This window comes from Monodelphis domestica, chromosome 2, assembly GCF_027887165.1.
Source record: "Monodelphis domestica isolate mMonDom1 chromosome 2, mMonDom1.pri, whole genome shotgun sequence".
Lineage (NCBI taxonomy): Eukaryota > Metazoa > Chordata > Mammalia > Didelphimorphia > Didelphidae > Monodelphis > Monodelphis domestica.
In genome coordinates this window covers 407,510,405-407,529,121 of record NC_077228.1, presented here as the reverse complement: position 1 = coordinate 407,529,121, position 18,717 = coordinate 407,510,405, and the positions used below count along the sequence as shown (strand labels likewise).

The 18,717-nt window shown below is 32.3% G+C and overlaps 1 protein-coding gene across 18 annotated transcripts in view; it reads right to left on the bottom strand.

Moving 5' to 3' along the window:
• Positions 1–18,717, bottom strand: part of EYA4 (EYA transcriptional coactivator and phosphatase 4) — a 378,081-nt gene that overhangs the window by 307,055 nt on the left and 52,309 nt on the right. For 2 of the 18 annotated variants that reach the window (XM_056818809.1, XM_056818810.1), the window contains exon 2: positions 3,546–3,695. The exons of the other annotated variants lie outside the window; for them this stretch is intronic. The gene's annotated coding sequence lies outside the window, so the exon portion shown is untranslated. The remainder of the gene's footprint in view (positions 1–3,545; positions 3,696–18,717) is intronic. 18 annotated transcript variants of the gene reach the window in all.

Here is an 18,717-nt window from a genome sequence, read left to right as displayed (position 1 = left end):
GCTCTACTGGTAATATTAGAGACATGCTGGTGTAAATATGCATTTGCTTTATGTCCTGCAAATTTGCTAAAGTTGTTACATGTTTTTGATAAGTTTTTTGGCTGATTCTTTAGGATTATTTAAATATATCATCATATCACCTGTAAAGAATGAAAGCTTTATTTCTTTATTGCCTACTCTGATTTCTTCAATTTCTTCTTTTGTTCTTATAGTTAGCATTTTAGTACAATTTTGAGGAGGAGTAGTGACAATAGCATCCTTACTTCACTTGTGATTTTATTGGGGCAGCTTCTATTGCAGATAATATTTATTGGGAAGTGAAGGTTTCTAAACTTTGTTACAAAAAATGTTTGCAGATGGTTTCAGACAGATACTATTTATGATTCTGAGAAAGGTCCCATTCATTCCAATGTTTGCTAGTTTTTTTTTTTTAATAAGAATGGCTGTTGAATTTTGTAGAAACTTTTTCTGTATTTATCAAGATTATCATATGGTTTCTGTAGGTTTTGTTATTAATAGGGTCAATTATCCTGATGGCTTTTTCCTAATGTTATTCCTTTATTCTTCACAAATTTGCCAATACCAAACAGAAGCACTCAAATCTTACAGAAACAGAAGCTTACAGATCTTAAAAATTAGATCATTTTTGTTAAAGATATAGCCATTATAGTACCTGAATGTCTGATGGTCTCTACTAAAGGCTTTAATTATGATGGCACAAAGAGGGAAGATTTCTTGAATTTGGTCCTCTAGGTACTTTTTATATCTTTTTTATATTCTGGCATCTAACATCTGAGGCATCTCTGAACATGGGAGAAATTTTATAAAAAATTTACAGTTTATACCTGGCAAAGTAGTATTGAAGTAAGAAGTTTTTCAGAGCCTTTCCATTATGCTTTAATTTTTCACATAACTTAGTATTGTCTGCCTATAGTATACAGTATGTGAAAACCAAGAGTATCTAATTCTACTATGAGCAGTTATTAGTAGACTAATTACATGGACAGGAGACTGTATATTTTTGTTTTTCCTTTTCCTTCTCCCTCATTGGGTCACTGTTTAACACTAAATAACATTTAACTATAAGACACCTTTGAAATATGAATAAATATAGTTGAAAAATAAAATATAATTTTTTGCATTCTTTAAATGAGTAGAACAGTTAAGAAGTTTGGGCTGCCCAATTGGCTTCATAGGTGATTAATGACAATAGCAATAATGATAAAAATAATGTGAGATAATCTTTACATAGCACTTTAAAGTTTGCAAAGCATTTTCCAAATATTATTTCATTTGATCATGACAACATCCCTAAGTAGGAGGTAGTATTTTTATCCACACATTACAGATATGGAAACTGAGGCAGAGAGAGGTTGAGTGAATTGCTGATGATTTTACAGCTTGTAAGAATCTGAGGCTGGATGTGAACATAAGTCTTCCTGACTAAAGGATTGACACTGTCATTGCACCACTTTAAAATGACCTGAATTGAATTGACCATATTTTAGTACATCATGACAATTTTTTTAACTGAAGAAAGTCAGAAAAATACAAGATCTTATTACATATAGTGTTTTCATTAATTCTATTGATAACTGTTATGAAAAAAGTGGCCTTTTCTAGGAGGTTTCAGGTTTTCTCCTTTATAGAAGTGTGATAAAGTAAGGCAATAGTCTTAAGTTTTAAAAAAAAAGGCATTTCAGAAAAGAAGAAAGGTAATATGTTCAAACATTTGCATGAATTTTGTTTTTATCCTCAGAAAAAACTTTTTAAATATGCTTTCCTTCAGGACTTTTCATGTAATATAGATTACAATTCCCTTGCCATACTGTTCTCTGACAACATCCTGCTCTCCAGAATATCACCAGTTCTTCTTAATATTAGAAGTAATTATTCTTTCAGTATGGCATAATGATCCTGAGGTTAGGGTAGCTGGTAATTCCATGAATCCATTGTTATATTTTGCTATAGAGCTTCCTACCTCTCTGTACTGTACTTTGATACCTGACATTAAGCTTTGGCAGATTAGTGTAGCCAATAGTGAGGGAGTGTGGCTTTTAATTTTATCCTTTTTAGTAATCTCTATAACTTTTTAAATTATTTCTTCTCCCAAAATATGTCTATAGAAAACATTTATATAGTGTGGTAAAGGTTTGCAATGTGCTTTATGTAAAGTATTTATTTTGATTCAACACCCCTCCATCCCCAAGCCCTAGGACAGGTTAAGTGTTAGAAGTATTTCCATTTTGCAGATATAAAAATTGAGGCCAAGAGAGATAAATAGCTTTCCTAAGTTCACAAGTGTCTCAGACAAGTCTTGAACCCCAAGTCTTCCTAACCCCAAATTCAACATTTTGTCGATAATGTAATACTTCCTCTGAGTCTTCAATCCTGCATAGTTTTCCTATACATGTTCTTAAATTTTAAAAATTAAAAATTTAATTAATTTTTAAAATTTATTTTAAATTTACAGTATTTTATTAAATTAATTTATTAAAATTAAATTATTTTAAATTTAAAAAATTTTAAATTTAAAACTTAAAAAGATACTCGATTGGGAGCAAAACCAATCTCTAGCTATTAGAGCAGTCACATGATAAATGTCAGAAAGGAGAAAGAAAGAAAGAAAGAAAGAAAGAAAGAAAGAAAGAAAGAAAGAAAGAAAGAAAGAAAGAAAGAAAGAAAGAAAGAAAGAAAGAAAGAAAGAAAGAAAGAAAGAAAGAAAGAAAGAAAGAAAGAAAGAAAGAAAGAAAGAAAGAAAGAAAGAAAGAAAGAAAGAAAGAAAGAAAGAAAGAAAGGAAGGAAGGAAGGAAGAAAGGAAGAGAAGGAAGGAAGGAAGGAAGGAAGGAAGGAAGGAAGGAAGGAAGGAAGGAAGGAAGGAAGGAAGGAAGGAAGGAAAAAAGGAAGGAAGGAAAAAAGGAAGGAAGAAAGGAAGGAAGAAAGAAAGAAAGAAAGAAAGAAAGAAAGAAAGAAAGAAAGAAAGAAAGAAAGAAAGAAAGAAAGAAAGAAAGAAAGAAAGAAAGAAAGAAAGAAGGAAGGAAGGAAGGAAGGAAAGAAGGAAAGAAGGAAAGAAGGAACGAACGAACGAACGAGCGAACGAAGGAACGAAGGAACGAAGAAAGAAAAAAGCTTAGTGAAATGCCAGGGATTCAACAATATGAAATGTACTATATTTCTAACTCTGCCACTGTCTTACTATATAACTTTGGGGAAATATTTAATTTTACAGTGCCATACTTTCTCAAACTATAAAGACATTATATTACTTACAATTCAATCCATTCCTAGGGAAAAGATCTTTAAAAAATAATTATTTCAAAAAGTTTTACCTTCTTTGATTAAAAGATAGATATATCATATATGAAAAAAGTATCTTGTATGATGCAACTCTCTAAATAATATAAAATTCTTTCTTACATTTATGTATGGAGTAAAATAACAATTTTTATCCATTCTGTTTAGCCAATGATGAAATTGCAATCCATAGAAAAAAAGTATTAAGTTAATATTCTGGCCTGTTAAAATATTACCATCTTAGGACCTACCTAACTTGTTTTTCTCCTCGACTGCTCCATATGTTTATATGGCATACTGAGGAATTCTGGTATGGTTTTGAAGGTCTCTTGCGGATTCCTTGGGTTCTGGCATTGTAATGCACGGTACTCTTGTAACCATAAAAGTACTCATGAGTGCTTCTGGAAATATATAACAAATCCTTAATCAATTTAAGAGCTTTTTTAACTGCATACATGAAATTTCTTGGGAGGAAAATGTCAGCTAGTCTACATGTATATAACACTTAAGTTACCAAGAGAGTTCCATCTCAAAGGTACAAAACAATTTCCCTGTAGTAATATAATTTTCTGTTTTGCATGCTTAAGTCCTGTAGAGGCCCTTAGAATAACAGAAGTTACTGAAAGAGGAAAAAACTTCATGAAAATGATAGTCAGATTCTCCTAATGCCCTGGGAATAAGTTCATACTTGAAAGAGGAGCATTATATTCTTAAGTTAGTAGAGAATAATTTATAGTAATTAGCTGGAATATTTGCAGAATAATTTCTTAATGATAAGAATTTTATTTTTAGAATACATATTGTTTTCTTATAATTAAGCTCTTTTCAAATTAAATTGCAGGGAAATATGGTTGAATATTCTTATTAATGATTTACTCTTTGAGGACAGCATATTTAATAATGGCTAAAGAATCAGAGACATACTCTTCATGGAAAAAAGTAATTTTCTTTTTATTATCAAATTTATTATGAAAGTAGACAGCTAAAATATAACAAAACATTTAGCAATTGAAATGAATCTTGGCTCTAAGAAGAGCTAAAGAAGTACTTCTTTTTATGAAGAAGAGAAAATAGATGCAGAATGTTGCCTATATACTGTCCAATATGGTCATTCTCAGTTTATTTGGCTTTATTTTCCTTTAGAGGATCAGAGTATCATAAACTTTGTTACAAGGAAAGGTTCATGGTTAGGGAAAGAAATGTTAGTATAGCTGGAAATAGTTGCTTTAAAAATAAAGACATCAAAAGAACTTTTTTTAAGATAAATTATTTTCTAGCCTTTATATCTCCTTCACCCACTATTTAACTATCTATTCAAGTCACTGATCTCATAGTCATTCACATATGTCCTCTTGCCACATCTTTGAACAATGGTCCCCCACATATGGAATGTTCTTCATCTTTATTATAGCCCAAGGATTCATATTCTTTTTTTTAATATTATGGACCTCTTTGACAATCTGCTAAAGCCTATGAACTTCTCAGGAAAAAAGAATTTAATGCATAAAATATACAGGAATACAAAAGACTCTAATTATATTGAAATTAAGGTATAATGCTTTCCCATTCCCAGCCCAAGTTATGGGCCTACTAAAATCCAGCCATGGATTTCTTTGGAGTTTGAAGGTCTATGGACCCAAGATGAAGAACTTCTACCTCATGGAGCCTCTTAGAATCCCTAACTATTTTAAATTCATGGTTCACCACAAGTAAATTAGAGACGTATGGAACATATTACCTATAAGATTTATGGATAAGAGAAGAATTTATGAATAAACAAGAGAAATAGAGCATTATGGAATATCAAATGGATACACTTTATTATATTAAATTAAATAGGTTTTGTACAAATAAAACTAATTTAGTCAAGATTAGAAGAAAAGCAGAAAATTGAGAGAAACATTTTATATTCACTTTTTCAGATAAAGGCCTCATATCTTCAATATGTAGAAAACTAAATCAAGTTCATCAGAATATAATTCATTCCTAAATTTATAAATGACCAATGGACATGAAAAAGCAGTTTTTAGAAAAAGAGAACCAATTCCATATACAAAAAAATGCTCTCAATCATTAATGGTCGGATAAATGCAAATTAAAACAACTCTAAGGGACCATCTCATGCCTAAGAGATGAGCTAAAATTGCAGAAGGGATTGAAAAAACACATGCAGGAGGAAATATGGAAAATCTGGGGCACCAATACACTGTTGGAGTAATTCTGAATTGATCCAATCCTTTTGGAGAGTTATTCAGAATTATACCCAAAGAGTTAATAAAACTGTGTGCCTTTGACCTGAAAATACTGCTATTAAGTCTGTTTCATCAGGTAATCAGGGGAAAAGGAAAAGAACACATATGTTCTAAAATACTTATAGCAGTTCTCTTTGTGGTGGCAAAGAATTGGAAATTGAGATGATGCCCATCAATTGGGGTATGGCTGAATAAGTCATTGTACATGACTATAATAGAATACTACTCTGCTAAAAGAAATGATGAGCAGACTGATTTTAGAAAAATATGGAAAGACTTTCATGAAATAATGCAGAATGAAAAGCTCAAAAGAAAGACAATGTTGTTTACTGAACAGCAATATTATTTGAATGGTAATTGCTAATGACTAAACTATTCTAGACCATATGAACATTCAAAACAACTAAAAAGATCTTATCAAGAAAAATGCTATCCACCTCCAGAGATGGTACAGATATTTGAAAGTATGTATTCTATAATTTCACATATATATCTGTATCAAATGTCAGCCTTATTTAATGTGGAGTTTGGGATACAGTTGGGATATCACTTGGAGCTCAAATGTAACAAAAAATCACAAATAAATGAAATAGTCATCTTCCCAGTATGAAAGCCAAAATAAAAGGAAAAAGAAAAAAAGAAAAAAATCACAGTTCAAATGGTATCTATTACTGAGACCTTCTCTGTTCCCTCCTCTTGTTAGTTTCTTTGCTGTATTGAAAGACTTTTGGTTTCATTTTGTATACTTTATTTAATTTACTTGTGTATACCTTGCAACTACCACTATCTCTCTCATGAAACTTCTAGAAAAATATAAGCTTCTTGAGGGAAGACATTTTTCCATTTTTGCTTTTGTATCCTAAGGACCCATTAATAGTACCTTACATATTATAGCCACACTAAATGTTTGTGCAACTGAATTAGATATAATCATAGTTGTTTGTGATATTCAACCTTTTCAAACTATAGAAAACTCTGCTATAGCAAGAACAGTGATTCTATTAAAATTACTTTCTTTTACAAAAAATTAAGTATGCTCTATTACAAGAGTGAATTGATGTGTCACATATTCATGTGGAGAAAAAATATAATCTTCTCCTCAGTTTACAGGCAAGGAAATGGTGGCTTAGATAAGTTAATTGATTTACTATTAATAAAGCATTAAAGAAAAATTATAAATAAATTTTGTATACTATTTTAATACATAACTATCGTAAGAGTAAAATTAATTTTGGGGCAATAGGACTCAAAATTATAAATAAAAAGAACCTTTCTTTACAAGATTCAGCAAATAACAGTGTAAAGAACAATGGACAACAAATATGAATACATGAATTCTTATCCTGCCTTGGCCATGTACTAACTGACCTTAGTCAAGATATTTAATCTTGCTGAGACTCAGTTTCCTCATATTTAACTAGACAGAATTGAAATGAGTACAAGGCAAATGGAGATTTCCCCCTCCCTCCCCCCAGTGTGATACCATGAGAAAGTGGAGATACGGAATGGATAGCTTTTTTCCTGCAGCTGTTGTTCCTATGCCTCATCTTATAGTCTTTGCTGAAGGATATCTTTTGGCCCATACTACCAGGCTATCATAACCTGGGGTCCCATCTCCATGATGCTCCTCTTCCCAAGTCAGTCTATCTTACAATCTTATCAGGGCAAAGGTCAGGATCTTCACATACATATCTACACCAAATGCTACCCCCCAAAACATCTGCATTTATGATAAGACCATCCCCTACTGCTGCTTACCTTCTCTCATCTGTTTTATGCTCAAATGAAAGAATTCCTTTTTTTAGGTTTGAAACTGGGATTGAAAATTCCAACTTATTTATTATGATTTTTGACTGAGGTTATGTTCCTGAAAGTATCAGGTCACATGATTTTCCACCAAAGATAGTCCATGTTCATTGTTTATACTCCTTTTTTCAATATCCAAAAAATAATACAAATTGAGAAGGAGGTGTGAGGTAAAGAAAGGGTTTAATAAATACAACAAAATATTAATTTCTAGACTTTTCTTATTATAATCAACAAAACTAATAAAACCAGTACACAATAGAAAGAATGGATTAACTATCTAATCTGGGTTCTATCCCCAAGTAAAGGCAAACCAAATCTATCTCCTTGAGCAAGTCGCATGACCACAACCTGTGGACTTCAGATTCTGATCTTCTAGCTATTCAGATTCAGATATGGGCAAAATAAATGGGATGGTCTAATTTTCAAGTATTTCCTCCAGTTGTATGAATCCAGTTTAATCTAGTTAAATAAACATGCATTAATTGCTGAATATATGTACACATATGTACATATGTGTTTGTTTCTATAAAAATATGACAATTAGATGGCACAGTCAATAGAGAACCCAGTTTGGAGTCAGAAAGACTTGAGTTCAAATTTGACCTCAGATACTTCATAGCTGCCTTATCCTGGGAAAGTCACTTAACTCTTTTTGCCTCAGTTCCTCATCTATAAAAAGAGTTGGAGAAAGAAATACAAAACCACTCCAGAATAAATAAAATCCCAAATGGGCTACAAAAAGTCAGACAAATACATAACAAATATAAGCTAATTTGGAAGCGAGATACTATCACCTGAGATAAAAACTGGTGGCATGTAGGAGGTGGCCTTTGAGCTGAATTTTGAAGCAAACAGTATTTTGAGACACTGAGGTGAGGAAAGGGTATATCCTAAACCTAGTCAACAGCCTGTACAAAGGCAAAAGAAAGGAAAATCTAAAGAGAAAACAGTTTTTATCCTTATGTGCTGCCCGTCCTCTCTCATAATACAAGGGAATTATGAATTACATCATCAAAATGATTCATCCAGAAAAAAGCACAATTTGTGTAAGTATTTGAAATACTAATTTTAATTCCATGTTATTTTTGGATGTACAAGTCAGTGTTTTTTGCTAAATTAGTAAGTTGGAATGGCTTTTGAAGGGTTTTGTTCATCTTTTTGTGGGAAATGCCTAAAAACAAACCACTAGAAATTAAACAAAAATTTTTCCTTCCTCACTGTGCCTGAAAAAATGAATACTCACTATCACTAAGAGGCCTACTGTATATTTAAGAGACACATAAGGAATTCATGGTCTCCACACTTTCAAACACTGACACAAACAAATACAGTGTAAAAGGAGCTGCCTCTTACATCTGAAAATCTAGGGATTAAAAACACTCAAATTGACATGAAGAAGAAAGCATTTGAGGAGGGACCAGTTTATTTCTTAAGGAAATCAAATGAGAAACCAAAATAAAAAACCTGAAGTAAAAAAAAATGTCTTTGATTCTTCAGTTTATACAAACGTCTCCACTAAAATTCTACTCTGATGCCTCATACTGACATGGAAGTGACCCTGGGTTACCAAAGGCTGTGTTAACCTGAGGCCAAACTGGAAAAGTTTCAAGTATAGGCTTGATGAGGGACTGTATATCCATTTACCTGTCATCTAATAAGCAGCCCAACAAAGTCTAGAGAGGTACCTCATCAAATTGGCTTCAGGTTAATGAAATTTAGGCCACATCAATTCTCACTGACTACCTACAAAATGGGAGACGAGCTTGGATTCCCCATCTGATATCAAAGATTACTGAAATATTAAAGATTACTCAAGCATTAGAAAAAATAGAAGTGCATATAGAAAAATACAATTTCTTTTTTTCATGAATCCATAATATGTTGGTAGACCTAGGTAACTTACAGAAGTGTGTGATCTTTAACTATGGAAGCTGCCAATGAGATTATAGAACAGGGAGTGTTATTTATTTATTTTTATCATGTACACTTTTGTCACTCTGGTAATGTGTGTGAACCTCTTTTAAGAATCATGCTTTCGGGGGCAGCTGAGTGCTCAGTGTATTGAGAGTCAGACCTAGAGACAGGAAGTCTTAGGTTCAAATTTTGCCTCAGACACTTCCCAGCTCTGTGACACTGGGCATGTCACTTGACCCCCATTAACTAGCCCTTACAACTCTTCTGCCTTAGAACCAATCCACAGTAATGATTCCAGATGGTAAGGGTTTTTTTTTTTAAATTGCGCTTTCATATTCATAAAATAAAATGAACAGGATTACAAAGAAAACCAATTAAATTGAAGTGGAGTGATCTGAAATATATATAAAAAAAACAAAATTTTAGATAGTCTTAAATTTATCTATGTACCATGGTTAAGGATCCCTCTTCTAAAAGGAGAGATAAACAATATAACTTAATCAATTTCAAAGTAGCATCAGTTCAGAAATGGATTATGAGATGGGCATCTTTTTATGTGCCTGTTTTATATGAGCCCACTGAGGGCAAGGAATATATATTATTCATTTATTGAACATCTACAAACAAAAAAGCTACCATATAAGCCCCAGGCTACAAATATTCACATTTAGGGTTTCAACAAGATAATTCTATAATTAATTTGCTTTGAGGAGGATCCATAATCAAGGAAAGTTTTAGATTTTTATACAGGTCAGAGATAGATGAACCACTATTCTTTATGTTCCCCAATGTCAGAGGAGCTACAAACAGGACTAGGTTGGAGTCAGACAGATTTGGCTGTTACCATTATTTTTCTATTATGTATCAAAATAATTTACATTCCTATACCAAACATTCATGGAGGTAGAATCATCATAAATCTTTTTTATGGCAAATGAAAAGCAGATTTTCTCAATGTTCACATATATTTCCCTTTCAATAGTAGACAGAGATTAAATAATTTGCCCAGGGTCAGTTGAAGAAGGATTTGAACTCAAATTTTCTGTAACTAAGCATTGTACCACCTGATATTTTGAGGATAATTTTATTATACATCTTCAATACAAAGAGAAAACACTTAGATCATTTTTACTTCTAGTAACAATAAATTCTGTGTTTATTTGCATATGTATATACAGAATGTATATGCCATTCAGCATCAGCTGAAGAATGCTTGGAAATTATTTATAGCACTTCATCATAGAAAGAATATTCAATATAATAGTATTTTTTAGTTATCTTAATAACTAAAAACATAAATGAGCATTTGAAACTTTGACATCATGTTATACCAGTGATACAGCTAAGTAGTGCAGGAGATAGAGTGCTGGACCTGGAATAAAATCTAACATCAAACATTACCTTGTTTTCTTTCTCTGTAAAAATGGGGATAATAACATAACCTACATCCCAAGTTTTAGTAAGGATAAAAAACAAGACAGAAATTTTAAATGCTTTATAAAAGTTCATGAGCTATGTAAAACTTATCATTATTTTTATTATGATTAAATTTTATTTAGCATTCCTCCTCATAAAATGGAAGGTATGAAGGTTTTATTTAGAAGATTGTTTCACATTCCACTTATAAGAAATGAAGACATGATGTGACACTGAATATTTTGATCCTATAGAGACAAAACATAAAACAAAAAAGGTGTATCATATCATGTTACAGGGAACTTCATACTTTCTGACAATGCAGACTAAAGAAAAAGTTCCCATAAAATAAACATTTTCCTTTGGTGAAAGACAGACAATGGCTATTTTCTTTTAAGTGAATCATCAAAATGCCCTAGACAAGAAAACAGAAAAATTGTACTGTGAAGGATAGTGAACTTAGGTGACTCAAGCTTCTTTCCTATACAAAATTTACCTCCTACGTGACACACTCCCCCACCCAAAGGAACCAGACATGAAGTTTTATACAGTTATCAAATAGCTTTGTGTGTACTCCATCAACAGATACCAGTATGACCTTCAAATATGTTCTAGAATGTAAATACTAAATGAAACATTCAAAGACTAAGTCAATTTTTCTATTTATTCATTTGCAAAAGGCAGTAAAATGCTGCACACATGACTGAAGATGCAAATTCTTTCCTAACTGGCAGCACCCTTTGGATGCTCCCAATATATGTTATCTTTACTATCTAACCACTAAGTAATATGTTCCCTGTCACTTCAGTTGTCATTGCAAGGTAAGAATAACCACTCTTGATGTTGTGGAAGGAATTCATCCATCCTGCATGGAGTTGACTTTAAATAACTTGTTACCCTCCAATTCTAAGATTTCTGACAGTAGTTATTTATCCAATGAAAACAAACTGAAAGATACAGGGATGGCAAAAATATTCATGATGTATTCTGTTATAAGGAAAATATGAGTTAAGGTTTGCAGAACACAGTGGCGTGAGACTAGCAATTCATAGATAGATATACCCAAGGGGCTCAAGGCAACCCATAAAATGGTCCTTAGAAGTGGGCTTAGCATTTAACACACTTTCTTTTCTACCTAATGGCCTTCTATTCTATCTGGCTCTCACACTACTGGATTTGTGTTCAAGGAACAACATGGTTAATGTTTGCAACTGATATAGTAAATATTTCATGTAAGCCTTTTAATCATGAATGATTAGGGAGACATAATGAGTTATTTTTCAGTCATGCCCAACTTTGTATGACCCCATTTGGGGTTTTCTTGCCAATGATACTGGAGTGGTTTCCAATTTCCTTTTCTAGCTCATTTTACACATGAGGAAACTAAGACAAATAAGGTTAAATGACTTGCCCAGGGTAATACAGCTAATGTCTGAGGCCAGATTTGAAATTATGAGGATGAGCCTTTCTGACTCTAGACTTAATACTTTATCCCCTGGACCACCTAACTGCCTAGAAAGACATATACTAGACCATATAGACTGATGTTTGCACAGATTGATATCAAGCCCATTGTCACTTGAAACTTATGCACATTTTCACAATTACAATCTATAGGACAGAAAAAAATTATGGTTACAAAGGAGGTAACCAATGCTTGTTGAGAACCATTAGTTAATATCAAAGATTGCTGGACATTTTCATCTTAGGAGCTTTAATAGATCATCTATTCAAAATCCATGACTTTACATGGAGGAATTGAAGCCTAGAAATGTAATGTCTTTAGCTGAAGGTCAGATAATAAATTAGTAGTGGAATGAAGAATAGAATCCAAGTCTCCTGGTTCTCATTCTGTCTCATTCTCCTTTATCTCTGCATCTCCTTAACACGATAGAACTAGATCTGGAGACACCTTTGATGTCATCTAGCTATCCTACCACCATCCACATTTTACAAATGACAAAACTCAGACCCATGGAGGATGAGTGAAAGACCCCAGGTCATATTACAAAATGTAGCAAAAGGTAGTGCTGAGACTCAGCCTCAGGTCCTGTGATTCCAACTTCTTTCCACCATGCCACATTGTTTCTAAGAGGTTTTTATTATTATTATTATTACTTAATACACTGTAGTGTTTAAGTGAAAGAAAAACAAGTTCATTCCAAAAAACTCAGTAAGGTCACTGAGAAATTTCCGTCTTTATTCTCAATATTCTAGGAAAGTCCTAGTGTCATTCAGATCAATACACAATGACAGATCATTACTGGAACCATTTTGGATCAACCACTTTAGCTTAAGGCCCGAAAAGAATTTTATATTTAGATCTGACTAGTCTTAGAAATCTATATGATACACTAAGGCATTTTGAGTTACAACCAAGAATATTCCCTTAAGTCAGCACAAGACTTGTCAGTACCCTACAGTTGATAGGGTGAAGTTCAAAATTATTAAGGTTACATAAAAGAGCCTCCAGAGACTAGCACTAGCCTCCCCATCCATGTTTATTTCCATGTAGAATATGCTTCACCCACATCAAAGCGATAATAGGCTAAATAAATAAATACTTAGCTTAGTGTTTGGTTAGTGTTAGTGGTAGTCTCTCGGTGACCGAGAATGACGATTGTCTTTGTGCATTATCATCTATTGATGTACCCTCATGTGGCTTTGAAGTCCAAAGATTGAGGTACAAAGTTTGTGGCACATGGGGCATGGCACGCCAGTTGTTACGGGAGGTGCGACTGTGGCCTGGTGTTGGCGTTCACGCGCAGCAGCAAGATGTCAACGTCGCTCATCTTCAAAGGTGGTGGCGGCATGGTGAATGTGGGTTCGCCAGCTGCTTCTGTCAGAGGCAGCGAGTTCTAGTTGCTTTGGTGTAATGCCAGCCCACTTCAACTTGGACTTTAGCTGATCCTTGAATCTTTTCTTTGGTCGACCTTGTTTCCTGAGTCCAGTTGACAGTTCACCATAGAATACTTGTCTTGGTATTCGCTGTGGGTCCATGCGGATGACGTGTCCAGACCATCCTGGCTGGGCTTTGAGGACCAGGACTTCGATGCTGGTGGAGTTGGCTCTGTCGAGGACTTCCTGGTTGGGGATTCGGTCCTGCCATCGGATCCTCATGATTGACCGGAGAGAGCGTTGGTGGAATTGCTCCAGCTGTTTCATGTGCTTATATATATATATATATATATATATATATATATATATATATATATATATATATATATAATGTTAGTTATCACTATCATTGTCATCATCATCACAATCTTTATCATTATCATTATCATTATCATCAACCAATATCTGGAGAAAGCAACAGATTGGGATTTGGAAGCTGAATCTTGTGGTTGAAATTCTAGCTCTGTTTCTTGCTACTTTGCTAATTGTAGGCCCTTAGACAAGTCATTTGACCTTTCCAAGATTCACTTTCCTCATCCTTAAAATAAGAAGGTCATTCTAGATAATCTCTAAAATCCCTTCATATTAAGTGAGAAGTGCTAGGGAGCTTGTAGTTATCTACTTCAGTCCTTTCATCAATAGGTTAGATCTTCAAGCAATCCTACCCCACTCATACCTTGAATGATCTGGTTTCCCATTTGCTTTTGTCTCAGTTGTGTCTACTGACATTCATGTATGCTCTAGGTCAGATGCCACTTCTTCAGTGTGACTTTTCTGGATTTCTTGGCATCAGTAATGATCTTTCTCCAATCACACCTTAAATAAGCTTTGATTTGCACTTATACATAGATATATGATTTTATTTTATAACAATTTATGTATATGATATATCTCCTTATTGGACTATGAATTCCCAAAGAGGAATACTCATATTTATTTTATCTGGTTCAGCACCCAAAATCATGCTTTGTGAGTGCTAGAGACCGAATGAATATTTGTTGAATATTAAAGGTTTTTTATACCACAAAATGACCAAGAAGACTATCTGGTCCCACCAAAGTTAATGTGAAATCTGTAAAGCAAGTAACAAGAGTTACAAATTTTGGCAGGTTCTGTCTAATGTTTTCATCTAAAACAGTCTACACACATAAACAGTGGAAAAGAAAATTCAAACCCCAATGCTCTTTTTCTGCACTTCTGTTAGCAACATCATCATCATGTTATGGGAGGAAGATGACCAAATTAAGATCAAGTAGAACTGTATTCTTCTCCTCGGTCATTAATTTACTGTGTGATATTTGTCAAATTGATTTATTCATCAGGATCAGGCTCCTAAGTAAACTAAGTGGGGAGAGGATGACTACATGGTCTAAAAAGTCCCTACCAGTTCTAAATTTCTATGATCTTATGATATGACATCACTTTTCCTCCTTAGAAAAATCTCTTCATCTAGAAAATGAAAGATGAGACCTGATTGAGGACCCTTCTGGATCTAATCTAGATCTAATGTTCTAATAGTCAAGTAGATTTGAAGCATCTACTATGTGATCCCTCTATATTATGGAATATTTATTGGTGTTGTGGTAGTAGTTGTTTTTTTGATGAACAAAGTAAGCAAAGACGACAAATCCAGTTTCTCTGTTTTTGAATAAATAGGAAAAACAAATCAGTCATAATCTCATTGGAATATTTAATGGATTTATTAGTTTCACTAGAGAGTCTGCAATTAAGATATCAAAAGTATTTAAAAATCTGCATAAAGAAATTAAATTTTCATATAGCCATAAATTGGATAGATAATTTATTCCCTGTCCCACTCATTTATTTATACCTCCCTCTATATCTAGGTCATTGTTCTGTTTTGAATTGATCTTGGTAAATGATATAAGACATTGGCCTATATCTAGTTTCTGCCAAAATGCTTTCCAGTTTTCACAAAAATTTTTACCAAATTGTGAAATCTTATTCCAAAACTATGAAACTACCTTTGTCAAACACAAGGTTACTTAATCTTTGACAATTCTTCATTGTATGTCTATTCTATTCCGTTATTCTATTTTTCTGTTCTTAGCCAGTACCAGATAGTTTTGGTAATTTCTATTTTTTAATATAGTTTGAAATCTGGTAGTTAGATCTTCATCCTTAACTTTTTTAATTACTTTCTTTATTATCCTTGCCTTGACCTTTTGTTTTTTGAAATGAATTTTATCATTTTTTTCTAGTCCAAAAAACCCACAATTTTTATTTTACATTTTAATTGGGATGGCATTAAATAAGTAAATTAATTTAGCTAGGATTGTCATTTTAATTATATTTGCTTTGCCCACCCATGAAGAATGAATATTTCTCCAATTATTTGTCTGAATTTGTTTGTATAAAAGTGTTTTATAATTTTGTTCATATAATTTCTGTATTTGATGAATGAATTTGATGAATCATTCTTGAAAAAGATTATTGGAATTACATTTAATTCTTGGTTACACAGGTTAAAATAGTAACACATTAATAATTATTAATTTCAAAAGATAAAATGAAGAAAAAGGGATTAACCAACATTGGATAAATTCTCAAGATTTTTTATTCCCTCTTTAAATGAAATAAAAATAACAAATTTTACATACACAAAGAAATACATGAATAAGAGTAAAATTTAATGTATAGATTATCACATTAGGTTTATATAAGAACTTCCAAATTGTATAAGTAATCTTATCTAGAACATATGGGGTAATACTGTATAGTATATAGGATGCTATATGACTTTATGGATAAAATTTCAAGAAATGTCGAATATAGTTTTGCCTGATCCTCACAAAAACTCTGTGAGTTATATGTATTATGTCCTCATTTTACAGTCAAGGAAACTGAGACAGGCAGTGATTACATGATGTGTCCAGGGTCACATATGAAATGTCTGTATTTGAATTAAGATTTTGCTAAGTTCAGACCTACTGTCTATCCAGTATGCCACCTGCCTCACCAAAACTTCATGACATGAACTTATACACATGAATGACTTATAGTCATTTCTATAGAATTAATGCATTTGGAAAAAAAGAGTTATAGCAGTAATTCTCCATGTCAGTCTATGTAGGATTATGTAAGATTAGATCTATGAAGAGATAACAATGTCCAATCCAAAATTCAAACTGAGTATCAACTTTGAGAAATGTTAGTCAACATAAGAATGAATGATGTGATCTACATGAAGACACACATATTTAAACATACATATATGTAGGTATGAATATACATGTACAGATGTATGTATATACATATTATATATAATAAAAATTAATATAATTAAATAAAATTATATAATAAAATTTATTTATATATGTATATATGCATATATAATATGTATGTATATGTATATATAATATAATGTATATATAAAATATATGTGTGTGTGCGTATATATATATAATATATACATATACATATACATATAACATATATATATAATAGTGAATAGAACCAGGAAGACCCAAGTTCAAATCCCACCACTGGTACCTATTAAATGTGTCAACTTGGGCAGTCACTTAACTTCTATTTGTCTCACTTTCCTCAAATGTAAATTGAGATAATAATAGCACCTTCCTTTCAGGGTTGTTGTGATGATCAAGTGAAATAAAAATTTTCAAGTGCTTAGTACAGGGCCTGGGGCATTGTAGGCACTTTACAGATGGTACCTATTATTATTGTTCATATAGATATATGTGTATATACCATATATAATGTAATATTTGCATATATTATGTATATGTATTGGCTTATTTTAGTAAGTTGAAATAAAAGTAAAACAGTAACTTTTAACTATTTAACAATTTCTAATGGTTTGGGAGTAACAGCATCATTAAAAACATAGGCAAATAAATACAGAGATCTTGCCCAGGATTTACATCCTGAAATAGTTGGGGAGACTTAGACATTTATTATGCATAATCCACTAGGCCAAAGAAATTTATTTAACTATTTTAATATTACCTCTTTAAACATATCTGAACAGAGTAATAGTAGTGATGTTTTGTTTTTATTTAGAAGAGGTTATCAAAACTGAAGATTCTAAAATTATAAATGTTAAGTTTTCTTCCCAAAAATATCTAAGCATGAATTACATATTTTAGCCTATCTCTAAATCAGTCAGGTCTTCTGAAAGGCACTCAAGATCAATAAAAACACTCAAAATAGCTCACAACCAATGTCCAAAAAAAACCCAACCAAAGCCCCCCCCAAAAAAAAATCAATACCCTATAAAATGCTTAAAATTAGGTGAAATGCATACTGTTTATAGAGTAAATATTTTTCAACATTTAAGTCTAATATAAATGTCATGAGGTCATAGAGCTCTGATGTGCCCAGAGTGAGCAAAACAACAAGGAGGAGAAAGATAATGTGTTATATTTTATTTTGAAATATGCTTTTTAAGAAGTATGTGTTTTCTATATATGAAACTTCAAAATAGTTCTTCTGCATAATCCTGATGAAGTTCCACTCTGAAATTATTGCTACATAATGATAAAGTCTACACACACACACACACACACACACACACACAACCTGTTTTTGAAGGATAATATTCAATCTCACCCAAATAAAAGATAGATTTTTTCATGTCTCAAAAATACAGTCAAAAGTAATTCAACTTTTGTGGATCACTGTCAATTACACATTTAATATAACATAGAATTTTAAATGTAGGATTATGAATTTTGGAAACAGCAGAATACTTCATGTCTTCAACTTTACCCTGTCCTGAAATATCAGGGGTGAGAAAATGGCCAATCAAAATCCTAAAGGTTTTGAATATCAAACTATACTATTCTCTTTGGGCTTCAAGATAGATTATCACTTTCTGATGACATAAAAAGTGACAAAATTCATTAATAAAATCACTAAAACAGTTTATAACCACCCATATAAATATGATTTTGTTCACCTAAAACACCCTCTATTTTATAATGAAACATCCCTACCTATTTTCCCCTGATGTCAATGGAAGTCAATTTACAATACTATATTTCTTTCACTGGAAAAATATCCATCCAGGCATAGTTAACTATCACAAAGACTAAAGCAAATAGTAAAATAAAATTTCATCAGCATGCATATGCAATGTATATGTATGTACATG